This window comes from Dermacentor albipictus, unplaced genomic scaffold, assembly GCF_038994185.2.
Source record: "Dermacentor albipictus isolate Rhodes 1998 colony unplaced genomic scaffold, USDA_Dalb.pri_finalv2 scaffold_11, whole genome shotgun sequence".
NCBI lineage: Eukaryota > Metazoa > Arthropoda > Arachnida > Ixodida > Ixodidae > Dermacentor > Dermacentor albipictus.
Genome location: NW_027225565.1, coordinates 10,014,164 through 10,033,865, shown reverse-complemented (window position 1 = coordinate 10,033,865; position 19,702 = coordinate 10,014,164). Strand labels below are relative to the sequence as shown.

Below are 19,702 nucleotides of genomic sequence, written 5' to 3'. Positions count from 1 at the left end.
AAAATATTAAAAGGGACAAAAGAAATGGCAATATCAGAAACGTTACACATGTCGGAACAGTACCGCCATTGACAGATAGAGGAAGAAGTGGTAAGAGTTAACCAGGACTACACCCGGATTTCTACATTTCTACTTTCTACGAATGGGCATAACAATAACGGGAACAAAAAAAATATAAAAACAGCAGAATTTGCTAGCACATGAACATAGGCGCATTGTTGTTCACCGCCCATACAGTTGCGATCTCAAAACACATCTGTTCTTGCAGAAGAGCTGTTGTATATCAGTGAATAGATGACACCTGCAGAGCAGGGGCCGACTTCACAACACTTTTTGCTCGTGATTTGCTGCTATCAGCAGGCTGAATTCGCTAATATTGTGTCCAGCATCAGGATCGGTTGGAATTTTCTCTTACGCACAATTCTAAGGCATTCTATTCGTAGTAATGAGATTTTCGTAAATGAGGGCTCAAGTTCACACCAATCTCGTTCGCGTTGGGAATGATCTATCTATTCGCTACACGGTATTCATCTTTCCCGTCGTCTTACACGCCCCCGTATGCGCTACACATCACACAATCACGCGTGCAACGGTGACGATTGCGGCCAAACAATGCTGCCGAACGCCGAGACAATGATTTCGATATGATTACAAGAGGAGCACAAAGTACGACATAATGATTCCCGCTTTGCATGATGCGCGCTGCCTCGGGAACACCGTCTACGTGGACACATCGCGTCGCGAGGCTGCGACTGAGGGTCCATACTACGTGTATCGCTTTCACACGCTCGTCAGCGCGCCACGCGCTGATGCATGCCACGCGGCCCGGTAAACGCCACGGCTTTCCTATTGTCCAACAGGACTACTTGTGCGAGTCCCACCGCGTATTGGTAGTAATGAGATGCACTCTACGCAGCCCAGCTCCAGGATGACAGCTCCAATGGCGAGGCTGGATATATCCCGGCCTTCGAGTGAAAATGAGCCGCCCACCCCTACCTTTTCTTTTTTTTTTTCTTTTCCTTCTTTTTTTGCCATAATTTTTCTTGGGCGAGAAGCATCGGCACGTGGCGAGGCTCGGTGCACTTCCGCCACCCCACCGCGAGTGACAGCCCTGCAGAGCTTATACTACCCGTCAGCACTGGGCTGTATTCGCACGTGCGCGTTGTTTTGCGATAGGCGAGAAAAAAGACGCGCAACCCTGCGGTTACATTCCCGGGGGTCACTCGTAGGACTGCGCTGTCGGACGAGCTTCACTTAGCGCTTCGCCGACGCAGCTCGCTAGCTAAGGGTAGCTTGAGGTGCCCCTTGCCCTTGGAGTTGTCTCGATCTTGCATTTAGCACTCTTTCACAGACCTAGGGTTTGCACCGACCGCTTGCTCCGCACTTGCTTCACCTCGAGTCGCATATTAACACAGTAAGAATGTGTTGAAGAAATATAACCGGGCTGTAATGATATCTGCTGTTTAAATGTAATCATTAATAAAAGTAGATGTCCCGGTTGTACTTTGGCCATATTTTAAAGTTTGTGCCTTTTCTTCCCCACAGCCAAAATCTGAACGTGGGCCACAAATACACGTACACTCTAGAAAAGCAACGAAAACGCAACGAGTGACGCCTGTAGAAGGAATTGGCAATGAATTGCACGCAAATGTAAGGTCCGCCATTTATTTATGGTGAATATCTGTTGTGTGTAGTTGGGCAGTCAGATCACACCAGGTCGTAGGAGAAACCGTTGGGACAAAAATAGCGGTGCCACATGTGTTAATAAATGAAGTCAAAACAACGAGATTGATTCATCGTATCATTTTTAAATGCCATGCTCGTGTTATATTATGGTTCTGAACTTTGTAATAAAGTATAAAACCCACTGCGAGAGGCATATGTGAGTCGCTATCGAATATATTTATGCATACGCAATTAATCTTAAGGCGGTAGACAATCTTATTGGCCGTACCCCTCAGCCTTACTCAAACTGCCACCGTAAGGTAACGGCAGTGCCGCGGATCGCCAGCCACCATTGATTTGGCATCGAAAATCGGCTCGGTAATCTCAGGTGCCCTGAAGGCAGAGTGCTGCTGGGAGCTGCGGATTGTCAGGGATGCAAAGACAGACTTGCAAATGCAGGCGAGGGAAGGGGCCCATGTTAATGGCAACCTGCCGTGTTGACGGCAAGTGCACAGGTCCCCATTCAGCTGGCCCGGGAACCTCAGGCCTCTTGTGACGCCACATCGTCGCACACACGAGGTGTGGTTCACATTCGCATTCGCAGAAGCTGAACACATTTGCATGCGAATGCGGTCAGCTTCAGCGTGCGGCAGATGTCATGGAGAGCCGCATTTTCGACGCAGAACGTATCGTGTGTGTTTTTCTCCAGCTGGCGAACAGAGAGCGACACGAGCTCTACCAACCTGTCGGACACCTTTGGCGAAGGGACGACCGAGAAGATGATCGTGACGCGGTTCTTGTTGTGAAGCCCGATTTAACAGCGTAGCGGACGAGTGAGCGAGCTGGAGCGTGCGCCAGAACGCTACGATGTCATTCTTCACCGTCACCACCTACTGTGTCATGTCGTCACGACACATACACCTCCTGAGAAGTGACACCAAAACTGACCATATAAAAGCTATTATAGGAAAATAGTTAGGGTGCTCCGAGGCTTTCGTCATTTTTTCTAGACTTTCTAGGCCTACGACGTTCATTTAAAAAAAACGAACAGTGGAAAATATCCTGGGAGTACATGTTTCAGCAGTTTCAGCGTCGAGATAACTTCCCAAGCACCAAATGGGCGTTGCTCCTCCACATGTGGCCTTCACAACAAAGGTCGAAGCGACGCAGCCTCTGGACAACTACAGGCCAAAGCCGTCATCGGCTGCCAGCGCGACGTCTGGACGCGTGCCGCCACAAAGGCGTCCCGCAACGCTATACACACGCATGGGCGGGAGCGACAGTGAGGCATGGCACTTGCCCACGCGCGATGGATTAGGTGATGCCTGGCAACGCGCGACCCCGAGCAGTGAACAGGGCGGGAGGCAAGCCCCTGCTACACAAGACCACCTGCGGTGCACCGCAGGAATGGGCGCCGCGGAAGCGTCCGTGTAGTCGGAAGAGTTTTCTCACGCCTTCAGTGACACTTGCATGTCAGATGGATGAATCGAATGGGTGGATGGTTGTAGCTGTTGCACACCGCGTGGCCTTATAGCGTTGCTGACGTCAGCGAGGTTGCTCCTCCATGAGAAGCGCATTCCGCACAGAGTTGAAGCTTTTGTCATATTTTTTTTAGTTTTGCGCATTCGGCCACACCACCGTTTTAAAGCGTACATTTTTTATGTTGTTGGGAGTGCTTTTACTATTCCCATATCGCTGTATCATTGAAGAACCGGTTCGTTCGGTATCGCTAGAAAAACTGCTGCCTTTATAAGTGGTCCTGCTGTGGGACCTGAGTCCTTGTTGCACGGCCTAACATTCCGGCCCTCGTCCTCTTCTTACTCACTCGTTATCTTCCACTTACTTAATTTTACTAAAATATACACTAACGAGTTTGTTTTTTTTTCTTGCTCACACCCGCCCTACTAAGCTACTCGCGCCAAGTTTCTACCGGCCCTAAAGATATAAATGTTGAAAGCTGTCTTCTCCTAACATTGACAATTAGTGAGGCAGAGCACACTTTAAAGGAGGTCCATCGAGATCTGTGTCGGACGCAAACTACTGTGTTACTTAATTAAATAAGTGTACGCTTCATCTTTTCAGATTATTCACGAGAAACCAGTGTAACAGCATTAAAAAATCGCGCCGAGCTTGAAGCCTTGTCACTTCGCCGTAATATATCTCGTTTAACACTATTCCATAAGCTCTACTATCACGTATCTCTTCATAACGAGTTCATGTGTGAACCCTCAGCCATTTTTCCGCGTCGGGATCATTCTTGCAAAGTTAAATGCATAATGTGTCATTCCTTCGCATTTGGTCAGTCATTTATACCTTGCACCGCGAAAGAATGGAATAATCTGCCATCGCACATTGTCACTGAAACAAATGCCTAGAAATTTACAGACGCTCTACGCAGTACCATGCATACCTAATATATCACGTTTGACTCTCTGATTTGTAAACATTTTTTTAATGCGCCGTTAATCAAAGCTTCCACGACAGTGTCACATTTTGTACAAACCATTTAGAGTTGCTGTACTGATAACTATCATTATTTTTTTGTGTTTGTACGTTGATGCACTGTAATTAATTTTGTCCCAGTTTTTCCATTGTATTACATTTACGCACTGTTCACCTCGCCGATGTAACATTTACCCTATGTAATACCCTCCCTAGAGGGTCTTTAGGGTTATTGTGAAATAAAAATAAATAAAAAATAAAAATGTGTTTTTTTATTGGGGAGGGGGGGGGAGGGCGCAAGGGCAAACGAATGAATTCATTATAATACATCCGAACTTGCTGCGGTTAAAGCTGATAGCTCTTTCATTGATTTTCCTACATCTGCGTGTTTGACAAGAACGTTCCGGGTGAGATAAATCTTTATTTTTTTCCATGAAATTGTCTTTATTGACAATCAAATGCGGAATGTTTAGTGTTGTAATACACCTGACGCACTATACGTCCACAAAACTAAATTCATACAGTACTTATTTTTAAATGCAATTTCGGTTTGATTCTCCCCAAGTAGTTCGTTTGAGCGGCGTAACTATTCCGACTGAGCGCCATGATAACCACACCATTTCAGTTGTGCCTCTCTCAGCAAGATATTTTTCCTGGTAAGGTGGCCGTCTGGGCTGCCATAGCGAAATTGCAGAGGCTCGCCTGCACGCACTCTCTGCTGTACAGATGTGCTGTAGAAGTACAACCTAAATGTACAGCGTTCCTTGGCCTATTATTGAAACTATCCTAAATGCGAGATTCCATTTTTTATACGAGCTTGCTGGAAACCTACAAAACACACATTAAATTCAGAAATTTATGATAAACTGGATTTCATTTTGTTGGTCTAAACTTAAATCTGCTCTACTCCCCTTGCCCGCGAGCTCACTGCAACCTACGCACTTCGATGGTCAGTGTTTCCCCGCCTGTTTAGACAGGTTTATTTCGGTGCACGACAGTTCTTGCTTCCTGTTAATGACAGTTAACCACTACAGGTGATTAGTCAAGAAGCAGGCGGTAAGAAAAGAAAGTTTATAGAAATCTAGAAACTGAAATGTGATTTTTAAAATATAGAAATGATGTTCTTTTCGGAGTGTCATTAGGGCGGTAACGCCTGCACGAGGCTTTCTAATGCGATGATAAGCCCCGTCAGTGCTGTAGAACTTTGTTCCGACAGAGGCTGGCCGTCCAACTGGTTGAACACGACGATGGGCGATTCTCTCTGTACGCCGTACTGCAGGCATTGGCACAGAACGTGACATATTCTTTCCTCGTCGCCGCAGTAGCTTCCTGTAGTAGCTCGCTGGGAAACCACGGCAGCAAATACTCGCGGTCAACGTGATTGCTTGAATTAGCCGCAGAACGCAGCATGCGTTGCGACAACTTCCGCAACAAACGTGGCGCCTAACTGGCACTGCACGAACGTTCAAAGCGCTAATCCGTGTCGTAGTGTAGCTCAGGTCTTGTAAGTAATATATATATATATATATATATATATATATATATATATATATATATATATATATATATATATATATATATATATATATATATATAGATATATATATGGCAGAAAATGGCAGGGAATAGTTCTCAAAACCAAGATCTCCCTCTCTCCTGTATCTGCGCTATTCTGCTCTTCACTTCGTAACAAAAATACTCGTCTTCCTGTTGCAGTATAGAAGAGATCGCATCGAGGCGGCACGCAAGCGGTTAGCCGGATTTCGAGGACGGGTGCCAAGAGGCTTGGAGGCCTCTGGCTCCCCTCTCGCGAAGCCAGCTGAGTTGCGTTAATTGTTTGTTTCCATCCGCGTGAAGCGTGGCGGGGCGAGAGAGGCCAGGCGGGCGCAAGTGGAGTAATCCTCCGCGTGCCAAAAGAAAAAAAAAGAAAAAGAAAAAAAAAGTCACGGCTGCAGCTCCGCTGTTGCCTAGCGAGCGCGGGAGCACGCCCTTTCCATGTTCACCTCTCCGAATCCGCGGCCACAAGTGCTAGGCTTAGCGATAACGGCGGTGAACTCGTGTAAATGTGCTCCAGAAAAGGGGGGACCCAGGGTTGGGCTCCTGCGCTGGGCTGCACTAATCCTAATGCAGCTGATGTGCGCGCAACCCGGTGTTCTGGAGAGTGATAAAAGTAAAAGAAACAAAGAAAAGATGAGTAATGGAAAGGTTGTGATATTAAAACCATACTGCAAGCTGCACTAGGAGAAAATAAATACAAATAGGCCAGAGGAAGCGAGATAACATCTCCGAATATACAACGTCAACTGCAATCGAATGTAATCGAGGACGGCGCAATAAAGGAGCAACCAGCATTGTTGTGACGGTAGGGAAATTGCCAATTCCGCATCTACGATACTAGGAATCCTATCAGTAGTTGTTCCTAATTTTATCACAAGTTCTAATATTTATTGCCACTACTGCAGTATGGTAACGAACGCATTAACACGCAGGCTAACCTTCGTTTTAACCTTTAAAGGTCAAGTAACGCGCCAACTTAGAATAGAAGAGCGATTGTTATATAGGTCAGGTTAGTGCACGTGGTAGTAAATTTCATGCCAAATAAATATAGAACCTCCTGTAGGCTTCATGATGTGCTTAGTCGGCACTTTTGAGAACAAGAGGCTGAAATACTGTGAATATTTTTCAGACATCTGTAAGGTTGTTTCAGGAAAGATGCCGTTGGCTACACATGCTGTTGACTGTAGAAGGAGGAGGGCCTTCGTCAGGCTGTTTCAACTTTTTTTTTGTTTTACATTGAAAATAAAATAAAAGTAATCAATTGATTGAATTCATAAAGCGTTTCGTTCGCAAATGGTGCTTAGCATTACACCAGCCACATTCACAAATAAAATAATAAAGGATTGGCTGGAATATGCTTTTAGGAAGCTTTCGAGCATAAGTACTTTATAGGTAAATACCGGTCAGTATGTTATATACATCCTGTGAATCTAGCTTACATAGCCGAAGCCTACCCGCCGCACGTCAGTGTAGCAAAACTATTGCGCTCGGTAACAGAGGCGCAAGCTATACAAAATAAGTGCACATTTGCCATGACAAGCACCTAAATGTGGCGCACTCTAATGCATCAAACGGGATTTGTTGAAATTTTTGTGTGTGCTAATCACCTGGATTGTTTCTTTCGCAGTAAGACTAAATTGTTCGGGCCGTGAAATGGTGCCGCAAGTCTCTGGGTACAGTAGCGACAATGAAAATGAACTTCCGTGACTTTTGGCTGGTTTAGCAACACCACCTTTACGGACTTTAAATGGTGAAACAAACGCGAAACACGCGAAAAATTCGTTGTCGGCCACAATATTTTTCTTTGTTTACTGTGCGGAGCATGCGCATACGAACGATCTGTCTCTCTTCGTAACTTGAATAGCACAGACAGTTGTCAACTCATACACATAGATTTTTTTTCTTCCGATGTCTTGAAACCAGCGCACATATTTTTTTTACTCTCCGACACTATATCGCAAGCATCGATTGGCAGATGCTTAATCTCATTTTCAAGTTTTTTTAGACAGTAACGTTTCTGTAGTGTATACACTATCACTTTTTTTCTAATTGCATGTATTTTAACCTGTTAATGCCCCGATCTAAATAATAATGTGCGAATGCTCAGCCTTTTTCGAGCAATTTTTCTCTCTTTATGTCTTTCACTGTTATGAGCCTTGCGGTGTGATTTTGTATTCAGCATGATTTAATGACTTCCTTATACACCTGACATTAGACGAAGTAAGTTTAACGAAAGAAGCAGCACTTACGATCTTCAGCTACGCAGGTAGGTCATTGGCGAAGAGATGAACACACGGGTATTACTTTCGTGCGCGTCAAGATATGGTACAACGGGTGAAGTTTCAGCGCAGCGCCTCGTCCGATGCAGAAAGCGGTGGTTCGATACCATATATTTCCTTTAGAACTGTCAACCCATATTTTTTTCTTGTTCTGATTGCTTCTGATGATTGATTACACGCTTTCAACGGGGAGTGAATGCACTACCTTTTAGATCGATCGCCGTCATGTTCTTTGGGCGCAAGGCCTGAGCCCTTTGTGCCATGGCGTTTGGCTCAAGTGTCGAGAGGTCGTATACCTTGCAATGGTGGGCGAGGTAGGACAACGCTTAGCGCCATCATATTTCTCCTGCACAATGCGTTCAATTAACCCTCGCGGCCTTCCCGCACAACATCATGGCTGAAAGCTATCGGGCCCTTTGTTATATATACCTTGGACGTGTTGGCACACGTCTTCCTGATGGTCACGCTGGTGAATCACTTATCACTGCGAAAACACCATCCCACTGTTTGCCTTTTTTTCTCATTGCGACTTCTTTCTACGTCCACGAGCTTAGCTTTTCAACGCACCCTGAAAAAACATAAGAAAAGCATTGTGGCACTGAGAATCCTTATACGCAAAGTATACATGGAAGAATAAGATAACATGTGTACCTTCATCGAATGTGGTTTTTCTCTCTTGTCCTGTGTCATTCTCGCGCTACTACTATTGCAATGCTTTGCCAACTAATACAGCAGTCACCTCTTCTGAGTGGCGCGTTCGTTTATGCCGTCCAGGAGGCTTGAGCACGATGGCAAACAGTCACGCCAATAAAGAAACACGCAGATTTAAAAATCTGTCGAAGCAAGGTATTTTTATAACTCCCGCTGAGCGCCCGCCGCAAGCGCACACGTCACGTCAAGTGTAGGGCCCTCAATCTCCGCACCCTGCTTGGCTCTTTCGCGCGAAATAAAGCTCCTCAACCGTGCGCACAACAAACAGGGGCCACAACGAGTACTGGTGGCCATACGGACCACTGCGGGCCGGCGTGCTTGAGGGAAACTTTGTTGTGTTTGCAGGATGCGCTATTTCCTCAGTGTTTCCCTTTTCATACTGTCGCCGCCTACCTTTTCCCCTTGATGAGCATTCACAGCAGCGCTGGTTATTTTTTAGCTCTTCAAAGAGGCTCACGAGCTAGCGCTGTGTTATTGTTTTTCCTTGGATTCATTCGCCCGTCGAATCACTCAGCGGCCAAGTATTCAGCCTATCTGTGCTTTGGCGTGTACGTTCGCGATTTGCACGCGTTCTTTCTTCTTTATTTTTCTGTCGGGCTGTAACGCTCCACCGAAGAGGGATCCTATAGGTGCTCTTTGAGCCCTGTAATGGCTCCACGGAGAGCGACGATCGCGCACGCTGGCAGACTTCCAGTGTGCGTGCGCGTCCTGTTTGCTGTGCTCTCGCCCACATGTCCTTACCAGGCGAACACGCGACGGGTAAGTTTAGAGGAGCGAATAGTTTGCGAGCTTCCCAACCGGGGTCTTTCGATATCTGCTTTCCCCAAGTTTATGAAGCCGAAGTGGCTCATCTACATAACAGGGGTTAAAATGAAACTAAACAGCAGCAGAAAATTCCCTGCGACAAATCTCCGAATAAACAAAAATCAGTTTGGAGACGAAACATGCTATTTAAAGCCTCAATTTTCGGTCATTTGGCGGGACACAATCATTCTACGTGGAATAAAAAGAAAAAAAAACTCGAATTTATTTTTTTTAAATTTCGTGCCGAAACGTCAACGCCAGTGCGCCATCGTCATAGGCGTATCTACTGGGGGAGGGAGGGGGAGGGTGAAGTATGTCATTTGCCCCCCCCCCCCCCCCCCCCTATTTATAGCGGGCACTTTCGGCTGCACGCTGGAAAGTCCAACAAAACTACACCTGAAGCTAAATTGTCTTTCTTAATAGAGTGACCACATAAGTAATGCTTGTCTTTACTACACATCCCCTGATTTAATAGTGAGGATAGTCTTTTGTGCCTTCTCTGGCCGCCCTGTAGCGGAGGTCGCGTGGTACTCGCCATACACGATAGTGTTGTGGAGGACGCCTGGCTCTGGGCAGATCCTGCCCTAACAAATATCAGCTTGCGGAACTTGCATCATGCCCAGTTTTTTTGGTACCGCCATATCCGTATTCAAAAACACAATCAGCTTGCTACCTTTAACCTTCGGGCGAGGTGGAATTTCCGATAAAGTATTATAATCATCCGGGCCCAACGACTGGTGTGCCTTATGGCATGAAATCGTTAAATTCGTTAAATTAGCAAACGCTGGATCTATTTAATTTCTGTCCCGAGATACCCTACATAGCGTTAGAGTCTGGGTATCTTGTTATCATAAAGATATAATCAAGCTTCTTACAGGTATAACTGTTGAATTTCATTGTGTAATCATGACATATCGTAGGTATGCTCGTGAAAATGACCTTGGCAGAATGTGCAGAGCCGTTTCAATACCAATAGAACACTAAATTGAATTTTTATAAAGGCATTTGTTACTCCTGACTGACGATTTCATTTTTAGGCTCTCTATAAATAAGAGCTGCACTATTACTTTTTTGCCGAAAGGAGAAAGAATAGCAAATATTTCGTATCTTGAAAAAATGAGGACCACTTTTTGGAGACGTGTTCCAAAAATTTGCACTATGTAGGTTACTTATATGCTATGAAAACGCTGCTAAATGGTCGCTTTCTCCCAATTTTTATGCTATATACGCGGCATTTAATTGTTTTTCCCCTGGTGTCCTCGGTATAATACGTCATGCACGGTGTTTAAATTATTTTGAAGTACGAAGCAATGTTCTGAGTGACGAGCGATATATGTTTATTCTGTGCAGGTTCATTACAGCCATTGTAGAAAGTTACTCATTGAAGCGCTTCAGGGCTTTATACTCCCGGTAATCGATATGTGAACAGGCCTGGAGTGCGGCCTGATCCCAGTGACCAGAACCGGTAACGCACTCTCTCACCAGAGCAGGATTGGCCACCCTGGTGCAGTACTTGGCCGCAACCTCCTATATGAATACAACAATCAAACCCCGGCCCTGTCTCCATCAGCCGCGAAGCAACTGACCACGGCGGTGGTCAGATCTGTGACGCAGCAGAGGGTGCTAAGAATACCTGGCTCCGGACAGGCCGCCATTGGAATCTGAACTTGGCAACGCTTAACGTTAGAACGTTATCTAGTGAGGCGAGTCTAGTAGTGTTATTGGAGGAATTAGAGGGTAGTAAATGGGATATAATAGGGCTCAGTGAGGTTAGGAGGACAAAAGAAGCATATACAGTGCTAAAAAGCGGGTACGTACTGTGCTACCAGGGCTTAGCGGAGAGACGAGAACTAGGAGTCGGATTCCTGATTAATAAGGAAATAGCTAGTAACATACAGGAATTCTATAGCATTAACGAGAGGGTGGCAGGTCTTGTTGTGAAACTTAATAAGAGGTACAAATTGAAGGTAGTACAAGTCTACGCCCCTACATCCAGTCATGATGACCAGGAAGTCGAAAGTTTTTATGAAGACGTGGAATCGGCGATGGGTAAAGTCATAACAAAATACACTATACTGATGGGCGACTTCAATGCCAGGGTAGGCAAGAAGCAGGCTGGAGAAAAGTCAGTGGGGGAATATGGCATAGGCTGTAGGAATAGCAGAGGAGAGTTATAAATGTATATAAAAAGCCTATCCTGGAGTGCCTACTTGCTTTGAGCTGGCTAACTGGGTTAGCTTACGTTTTAGAAGCTAATTTCGGCTAGTGTAGGGTAAAAAAAGACAACAACCACTGAGGGATAACGGCACATTGACATAAATGTGAGAAAAAGACTTAAAAAAAAGAAAAAGACAGCGTAGTACAAAATAACGTGTGGGTGAAGCTTTATGTACATATAGAAAAAAAATACTTTACCGTCCTTTCGGTTCGCTCAAAATGCGCCCAGTGTGCGCATATCACCATCTTTTCGTGCCCGTACTGAGAAAGGAAATTGCAACAAACACGAAAGATAAGTCACCGCAGAAATGAAGAGATGCACATGCATGACAAAGAGATTGTTATGATAGCAAAGGCTGCAAGCCGATGTACACTGATAGAGAAAAGAAGTTCGATTGAAAGACGCCAAACTGCCGTCGTGCCCGCAGAAGGAAAACGTAGCGAGGACCCACGAGAGACTCGGCGCGAAAGCGGCGCACCCAAGAATCCCCGGCGTTTTACGCTCGCTCGAAGGGAGGCAAAGCGGAGAAACAAAACTAGCGAGAAGGGAGGCGGTGACGTAGAAGCCGAGCAGCAGCCATGCCGAGCTCGTCGAAAGGCAAATAGAGAAGATGGAGGTGAGAAGGAAATGAAACAAACAACGCGGCATCGCAAAAATAATAATAATAATAAAGAGAAACGACAGTGGAGAGGAGGAGAATAATGATGAACACAGCTAGAAAAACGAAGAGTGGCGAGAAAACAACGAAAAGACAACTAAGCAGAGAAAGAAGTCGGCAGACGGCGCGAAAGAGAATGAATGACCAGAAGGCGAAGTAAAGAGGAATAAAGAAGGCCCTCAACGATATGAAAAAAATACAGGTAAAAATGTAAGGCGTGAACAACGGTATGCGATCGGTAAGAAAAGTCGACACGAACAGAAGGAACCGACGCCGCAGCAGAGCCCATACGTTTGCGTGCGTTGCGGGCGGGAAACTAGAGAGGAAAAAGAAGACGAGGAGGAGCTTCTTTCGCGAAATCATTTCGGGGAGACTCCCGCCACGGCGGAGGACGGAACGACGAGAGCAGAGGATATACCGCGCGTACGCGCCTCTCTTCTCCGGGCGCCGTTTAGGGACGGAGAGGATGAGACCAGTCCTAGACTGAGGAGGAGGAGCAGCAGTTACGCGTGCCACGCAGAGAAGCGGAGGGCGCCGGCGAGTAAGGGGGTGGCCGTCGGCAGCACTCGTGTCCCCCGAGGAACGCCACGAGTCTCGCTGCGGGGAGCGCCAAGGAAACGGGGAGGCGAGCGGGGCTCCGCAATGGGTGACGACGCTCGGTCTCCACGGCAACGGCGGCGGCCGCGTTTGACGGATGCTCCGGCGCCGCTGTGTCCAATCAGACGCAGCCGAGGAGAAAATCGCAGCGCACCTGTCTCGCCCTCGCCCGGTTAGCCCCAGCCGGGTCGTGCGATCGTTCCTCGGTGGCAGCGGCGGCGGAAGAGCAGCGAACCGAGCCGCGGTTCCCTTCCTTCCTCCGAAGTCCGGACCGCGGCTGGGGAAGCACAGGTGACGCCGGTCGCGGTGCGGACGGAAAGGGAGCGCCGCTGTGCTTCTTCGCCGTGTGGTTAGTGCGCAGGGATGTGCAGCCATTGCTTTGCAGCAAAGCAGCAACACTTCTTCTCGTGAATCGCAAATCTGTGCTCATTAACGAAAGCACAATAATCTGCACTTTAAGTAAATACGACGTCCCACGAGGAGCGATTGATCAGAGTACGTATACGTGCTCGACTAACGGCCTTAATAACCGTCATTCAGTAATTCGGTGCCGGAGTAAGTGATACTTGTAAAGTCGAAAAGATTAGAGGACAAGCTGAAGACAGAAGGCTGATGGCTCGACCGTGTGTCACGGGAAGGCTGGAGCGGCACAATGCAACGATGTTTTAAGCTAATGACAAAAAAAAAAGAGTATGGAAGCGTGTGTTTAGATGCGACGTATACGGCCATCGAATGATTTAGTCTTGTTAGTGCTGGCAGCACTGTTTGCCGTCCTACTTGGAAAGGCAATTCAGTCGTTAAGCTTAAGAAGCTGTTAAGCAAAGCATGTCAGCCCCCGATGGGCTCTACGCCTACTCTTCGTCCAAGTTATCTCTCAAAGTTATTTCTCACTGAGGGATGTTGAGCAAGAACTTGGTAATCTCATAGCGAATAAATTTTCTTACAATGGAATATTTGTGTTAATTACATCGCGAAAAAGGCGAAAAGGAGGGCGGGGAAGAGGGGGCGATATTGCTCGCCAGTAGGTAACTAAAATTTTGAATCGCAGTTTACTTCTTCGAGAGGAGGAGCCGCGACAAAAAGCTTTGATGAGCTTGACAGGAGACGACCGGTTTTGGCATGACAGCAGTGCAGCACACATGCAGAAAAAAAAACAGTCTAAAAATGCCTACATACAATTAATACAAACATACATAGTTATAAACAAAGATATATAACTGCCCATGCACATACAGTATAGACTTGTGTAAGGGTCACATGGTCACACCTTTTTTTTTTCACAATTTTGGTGAGGTGAGGCAATTACACGGGACCGAACTTTTTCGTCAGAGTGGTGCAGGCGTAGCTTTGACTTGTGCACACCCTGGATCACCGATGCACCATTGCATCAGAGCTCAACGTACAACTCTCGCCATTTAGTAGCGTCATGCGGAAGTACGCGGCGTGCGAAAATTCGCCGACGCGCACGCGCGGCATCGGGGCACCGAACGCGATTGCTTCGCCGTTGAAGTTGTTATCTAAATTTCGGGCTGCCGAGTTGGGGGTGCCGAACTTACACGGGTGCGGCCCTTAAACGTGTTTATATGGTGCACGCACGCGCGCACGCACGCACGCACGCACGCACGCACGCACGCACACAAACACACACACACACACACACACACACACACACACACACGCACGCACAAATGCCACGTAGCTGGATAGCACCGAGTTACTGTTGTTTGTCGTCGCTTGGAGATACTGAGATGATTTTTTGCATTCCACCTAATTACACATTAGTCTTAATTTAATAATCAACTTATCAAATATCATAGAGTGAAACTGTCAGTGAGAAAATTGTTGAGCGACATGAAAAACTCCCGATACAGCTTCTTGTTGTTCAATACGTGCTACATAAAAGTGTTTTTCCAAGCGTGAAACAAACCCCAAAATACACGCAAGGTGCCTTGAGTGGCCAGTCGCGCGGCAGATTTGCGTGTATTCGCGGGATGCTTTCCCCGTGGCAAAAAAAAAAGAAAACTTTTATGTAGCACGCATTGAGCAACAGAAAGATGTATCGGGAGTTTCTTATGGTTAGAGGTATGGAGGTTTTAATGAAAACAGAAGAGACCAAAGCGCGATAGGCAAGATGCTGGATTGATGTGCACGTATATTTTCACGTTGTTGTGACGGTGAAGAACACAGTAGCGACAACTGTGAATCACGTAACTCGTAATTAACACTTTATTGGCCGAACTTGCGTCCACCGAAAAAAGCAACACTCAGGCACATTGCATGCGATAGACGGGAGCAATGTCGGCGATCGCCGAAAATCTGATCGGCGGGTCAAGCGCGTCGCCTTTCATACATGACTCCCCGAATATTCCAGCGTAATCGCTGGTGCCAGCGTGCCTTGCAAAACGTACTGCACAGTTCCCGCCATCCATACAGTCAGATTACACAAGGTTCGGTGACAACAGACAAGGAATAGAAACATCTATAACATTCGAGTAAACTGCCCATACATGCAGGCGCGTAAAAATGCGCCGAGCGATAACGTTTATCATTTATTAGCTGTTGAAAAGAGGGCACCGGAGAAAGATAAACAAGTACACGTGTCAATATAAGACAGATTGGCTCAAGCAGACAAAATGACGATTTGCTGCCGCCCCGTTTCAAAGGGGATGCCAATAAAGATCGTCATCATCGAGGAAGGGTTTCGAGTCGAGGCTCATTTGTGAATACGGGGTTTAGGCGCTGAAGCGAAGCCTTCGATAAGCCACAGGCTTGATATCCCCTTTGAAAGTGGCTTCACTTTAAGAGGAATTGAGGCATCATGGCTCCTGTAGAAGACGCGCTGAGTAGTTGGTGCCGAGATGCAAAGAAGTTGTTAGGAGCAGAAGAATATTTAGGGACGCCGCCATACATGTTACGCTTGAGCTGAAATCGGTCCTGGCAGCAGCCCAACGCCACACGCGTTCTTCATGTAAATTTTCTAGTAAATATTCCTCCCTGTAACACTCATTGGTGCAGGTGCGGGTATCGACCTTCCGTACCTATCGACACAATATTCGCGTCTGTATCAAGGCATTCATGCACATACGTAAGAAGGCCCACGTTCGCTCAACGTAATAACAATAAAGCACAGATTTATGCGACCACTTCAAACCTTTGCAAAAAAAATAGAAAGAAAGCAATTAGAAAATAAATAAATCAGAGGACAGACAGACAGACAAAGAACTTTATTAATGGTCCTGAGGAACCGGCGTTAGGGTACCCCCCTTTTCAGGGAGTCCCCGTAGCCGTCGCGGGCCGCACCCACGTCGGGGTTGGAAGATCGTGGTCCTCCGCCCTGTCGCAGGCCCTCTGGACAGCCCGTAGTTGCTCTGAGAGGTCGCCGCTCTTAAGGGCTGCCTCCCAGTCGGTTAGAGTGGTTAGCGATGAGCTGCGTAACGCAGGGCATTGCCAGAGCATATGGGACAAGGAGCAGTACGCCTCCCCACAGTCTGGACAGTGGGGTTCTACGTTAGGCGCGAAGTGACTGAATCTGCCCCTGGAGGGAAATGACCCCGTCTGAAGCATGCGAAACGCCGACGATTGTGGTCTATTAAGTTTAGGGTGTGGTAGTGGAAAGGCCCGCCGAGCAAGTTGATAATGCGTCAAGACTTCGTGGAAGGTGAGAAGCGAATCCCTATACAGCCCTAAGTCGCCGCCCGTGAGTCCACCTGAACCGCCGCGGTGTGTAAGACCTCGCGCACAGTCATGGGCCAACTCATTGGCGTTAACAAGCTCAGAGTGTACATTGATTCCCATATGGGCCGGGAACCATTTGATGCTATGAAAACCAGCAGCCCCCTCGCTGCCGAGGATGGCCGCCGCCTCCTTTGAGATCGAGCCGGAGGCGAAAGCTCGGGCTGCCGATCTGGAGTCTGTAAAGATATTGGAACGTAGAGGGTCCTTCAGTGCTATAGCTATAGCAACTTGCTCGGCTACTGTTGAAGAAACCTTCCGCACGGATGCTGAATTAATGAGAGTGCCATTACAGTCAACCGAAACTACGGCATAGTGATCAGAGCACTCGTACTGGGCGGCATCAACGAAACATGCCAGATTCGGAGTGGCAGCAGCCGCTTTTAACAGGGAACGAGCCCTGGCTACCCGGCGCCCTACATTGTATTGAGGGTGGACGTTACGTGGCATGGGATCTACCTTGAACGTATCTCGGACCATGGGTGATAGGGTCACGTTGCGCTCCGTGATTTCCTGGTGACCGCATCCAACGGATTCGAGGATGCGTCTCCCCGCTCGCGATGATGATAGTCGAATTATTTGAGCCACTCGTTGGGCCTCGATCACCTCTGATAGGGTGTTGTGCATGCCTAGTTGCATGAGACGCGCGGTGCTGGTAGTGAGTGGTAAACCCAGCACGCGCTTGATGCTTTTGCGCATGAGGGCGTCGATTTTGGCCTCATCCCCTTTAGACCAGCGCAACGCGGAGGCTACATAGTTAACGTGGCTCATCAGAAACGCGTGGTAGAGTCTGAGTAGATTGCTCTCGCTTAAACCCCCTCTGCGGTTCGAGACTCTGAGGATAAGCCGAAGCATATTCTCCGTCTTCGAAGTAATGCGGGCTATAGTCTGTGAGTTGCCCCCGCGAGATTCCAGCAAGAGTCCGAGGACCCTGATGGTATCCACTCTGTGAATTTGTTGTCCGTCCTTCGTATAGAGGGCTATGGGAATTTGATCTAAGGGTGTGGAGCACCTAACCCCCCGTCGGGTGGGCCTATACAATAGAAGTTCGGACTTGGTTGGTGACAGACTCAGGCCCGTGTCTAGTAGGAAGTGTTCTGTGATGTCGAGCGCCTCTTGGAGCGCACTCTCAACTGCAGCGTCAGACCCTCCCAAGCACCACACGGTAATATCATCCGCGTAGAGGGCGTGACCCGTTCCTCTTACTGTGGCCAGTCTGTCCGAGAGGCCCTTCATGGCGATGTTAAACAGTAGGGGAGAGATGACCGCCCCTTGCGGGGTGCCTCTCGCTCCCAATGTAAATTCCTTCGATTTGATTTGCCCTATTTTGACAGTGGCCTTGCGATCCCTGAGGAAGGAACTAACGTACGCATGGAATCGTGGCCCCAGGCCCAGATCTGAGATGGCGTCTAGTACGAACCGGTGCGAGATGTTATCAAAAGCCTTCGACAAGTCTAGCGCAAGGATGCCCCGAGTGTCTCTAGTGTCGACATCAATGATTTGCCTCTTTATAAGTAACATGACGTCCTGTGTGGAGAGTGCCGGCCGAAAGCCGACCATGTTGTGAGGGAATAACTCATTATTTTCTATATGCCTAGATATACGGTTGTGAATGACATGTTCGGCCACCTTACCCACGCAGGACGTGAGCGAGATGGGCCGCATGTTCTCCGGCCCAAGAGGTTTGCCTGGTTTCGGGATGAGCACCACTGAGGCTGTCTTCCAGGAGTCGGGGACTAGGCCTGTTTCCCAAATTTTATTGACCTCCCCGGTGAGCAGCGCAACTGATTGTTCGTCCAAGTTTCGGAGGAGCTTATTGGAGATGCCATCCGGGCCCGGCGCAGAGCGACCGTTGAGCGTTTGCAGCACCTCCCAGATTTCGGATTCCGTGAAGGGGGCGTCGAGCTCCCCCACCGCTCCCCCCCGATAACAAGGATAATCCCCGTCACCGGAGTGGCCCAGCGGAAGATACTTTTCGGCCAACTCTTGCAAGAGGACGTGTTCAAATACGCCCGCCGCCTTTTGATTATGAACTATGCGATCGATGGCTAGTCTCTGATTGCTTTTGGTTTGCGAGTCGTCGAGTAAGTGTTTGAGCAGGTTCCATTTGCCCCCCGTTCTCATCTGCCCATCAACCGAGGAGCACACTTCATTCCATTGTTGTTTGGACAGTTCGATGGAATGAGTTTCAATTGTACGATTGAGCTCCGCAATTTTCTTACGAAGCCGGCGGTGGAGTCTGTGCGTTCTCCAGCGGTGCAGGATGGAGTTTTTGGCTTCTAGGAGGTGTGCAAGGCGCGCGTCCATACGATCTACCTTTAGGTCGGTCTTAACCACCTTGGTCGCAGCTTGTACGTCCTTCTGTAGTCTTGTGAACAGACTATCGAGATTATCGTAGTCGGTCTGGTCCGCCTTCCGTATTTTCCGGAAGGCATCCCAATCCGTCACTTTAAATTCCCTGGTAGGGGCTGTGCTAATGGTTAGGGTAATCTCCACAATGAAGTGGTCGCTGCCCAGGTTCTCTTGCAAATTTTGCCATCCTGCTCCGGGGGCGTTCTTGACGAACGCCAGGTCCGGAGTGGTGTCTCGGACTACCGACGTGCCGGTTCGCGTCGGGTATTGAGCATCCGTAATCAATTCCAGTGAGCAGTCAGCAACTGCCTGGACAAGGAGATTGCCCTTGGTGGATTGGCGGGGGTATCCCCAGGCATTGTGGGGGGCATTGAAGTCACCCGCTATCACTATGGGGGCTCCCTTGCTCAGGGCCACCGCCTTTGTCATGATCGTGGCGAATGACTGCCGTTGATCCGACGGCGAGCTGTATATGTTTAAAAGAAAGACACTGCTCTTAAGCCAATTGTTAGGGATAATTTCGACCATAATGATTTCCGCCCTAGTTCTGCCAATTTGTAATTTGTGTACTTGAAAGGAGCACTTCCGTGCGACCAAGGTTGCTAAACCCCGCTTTCCTTCCTCCCGTATCGATACAACCCGGTATCCCGGGAAGGTGGGCGCGTCATCGAGAGTTTCTTGTAAAAG

The 19,702-nt window shown here is 47.9% G+C and overlaps 1 protein-coding gene, 1 long non-coding RNA gene and 1 pseudogene across 8 annotated transcripts in view; 1 reads left to right on the top strand and 2 right to left on the bottom strand.

Moving 5' to 3' along the window:
• The window catches only part of LOC139051323 (LIM homeobox transcription factor 1-beta-like), a 287,776-nt gene that overhangs the window by 108,979 nt on the left and 159,095 nt on the right, over positions 1-19,702 (bottom strand). The window lies entirely within an intron of this gene.
• Positions 1-19,702, top strand: part of LOC139051325 (uncharacterized) — a 182,720-nt gene that overhangs the window by 139,686 nt on the left and 23,332 nt on the right. The window lies entirely within an intron of this gene.
• LOC139051348 (tubulin beta chain-like) overlaps positions 1,968-19,702 on the bottom strand; it is a 39,352-nt pseudogene continuing 21,617 nt past the window's right edge.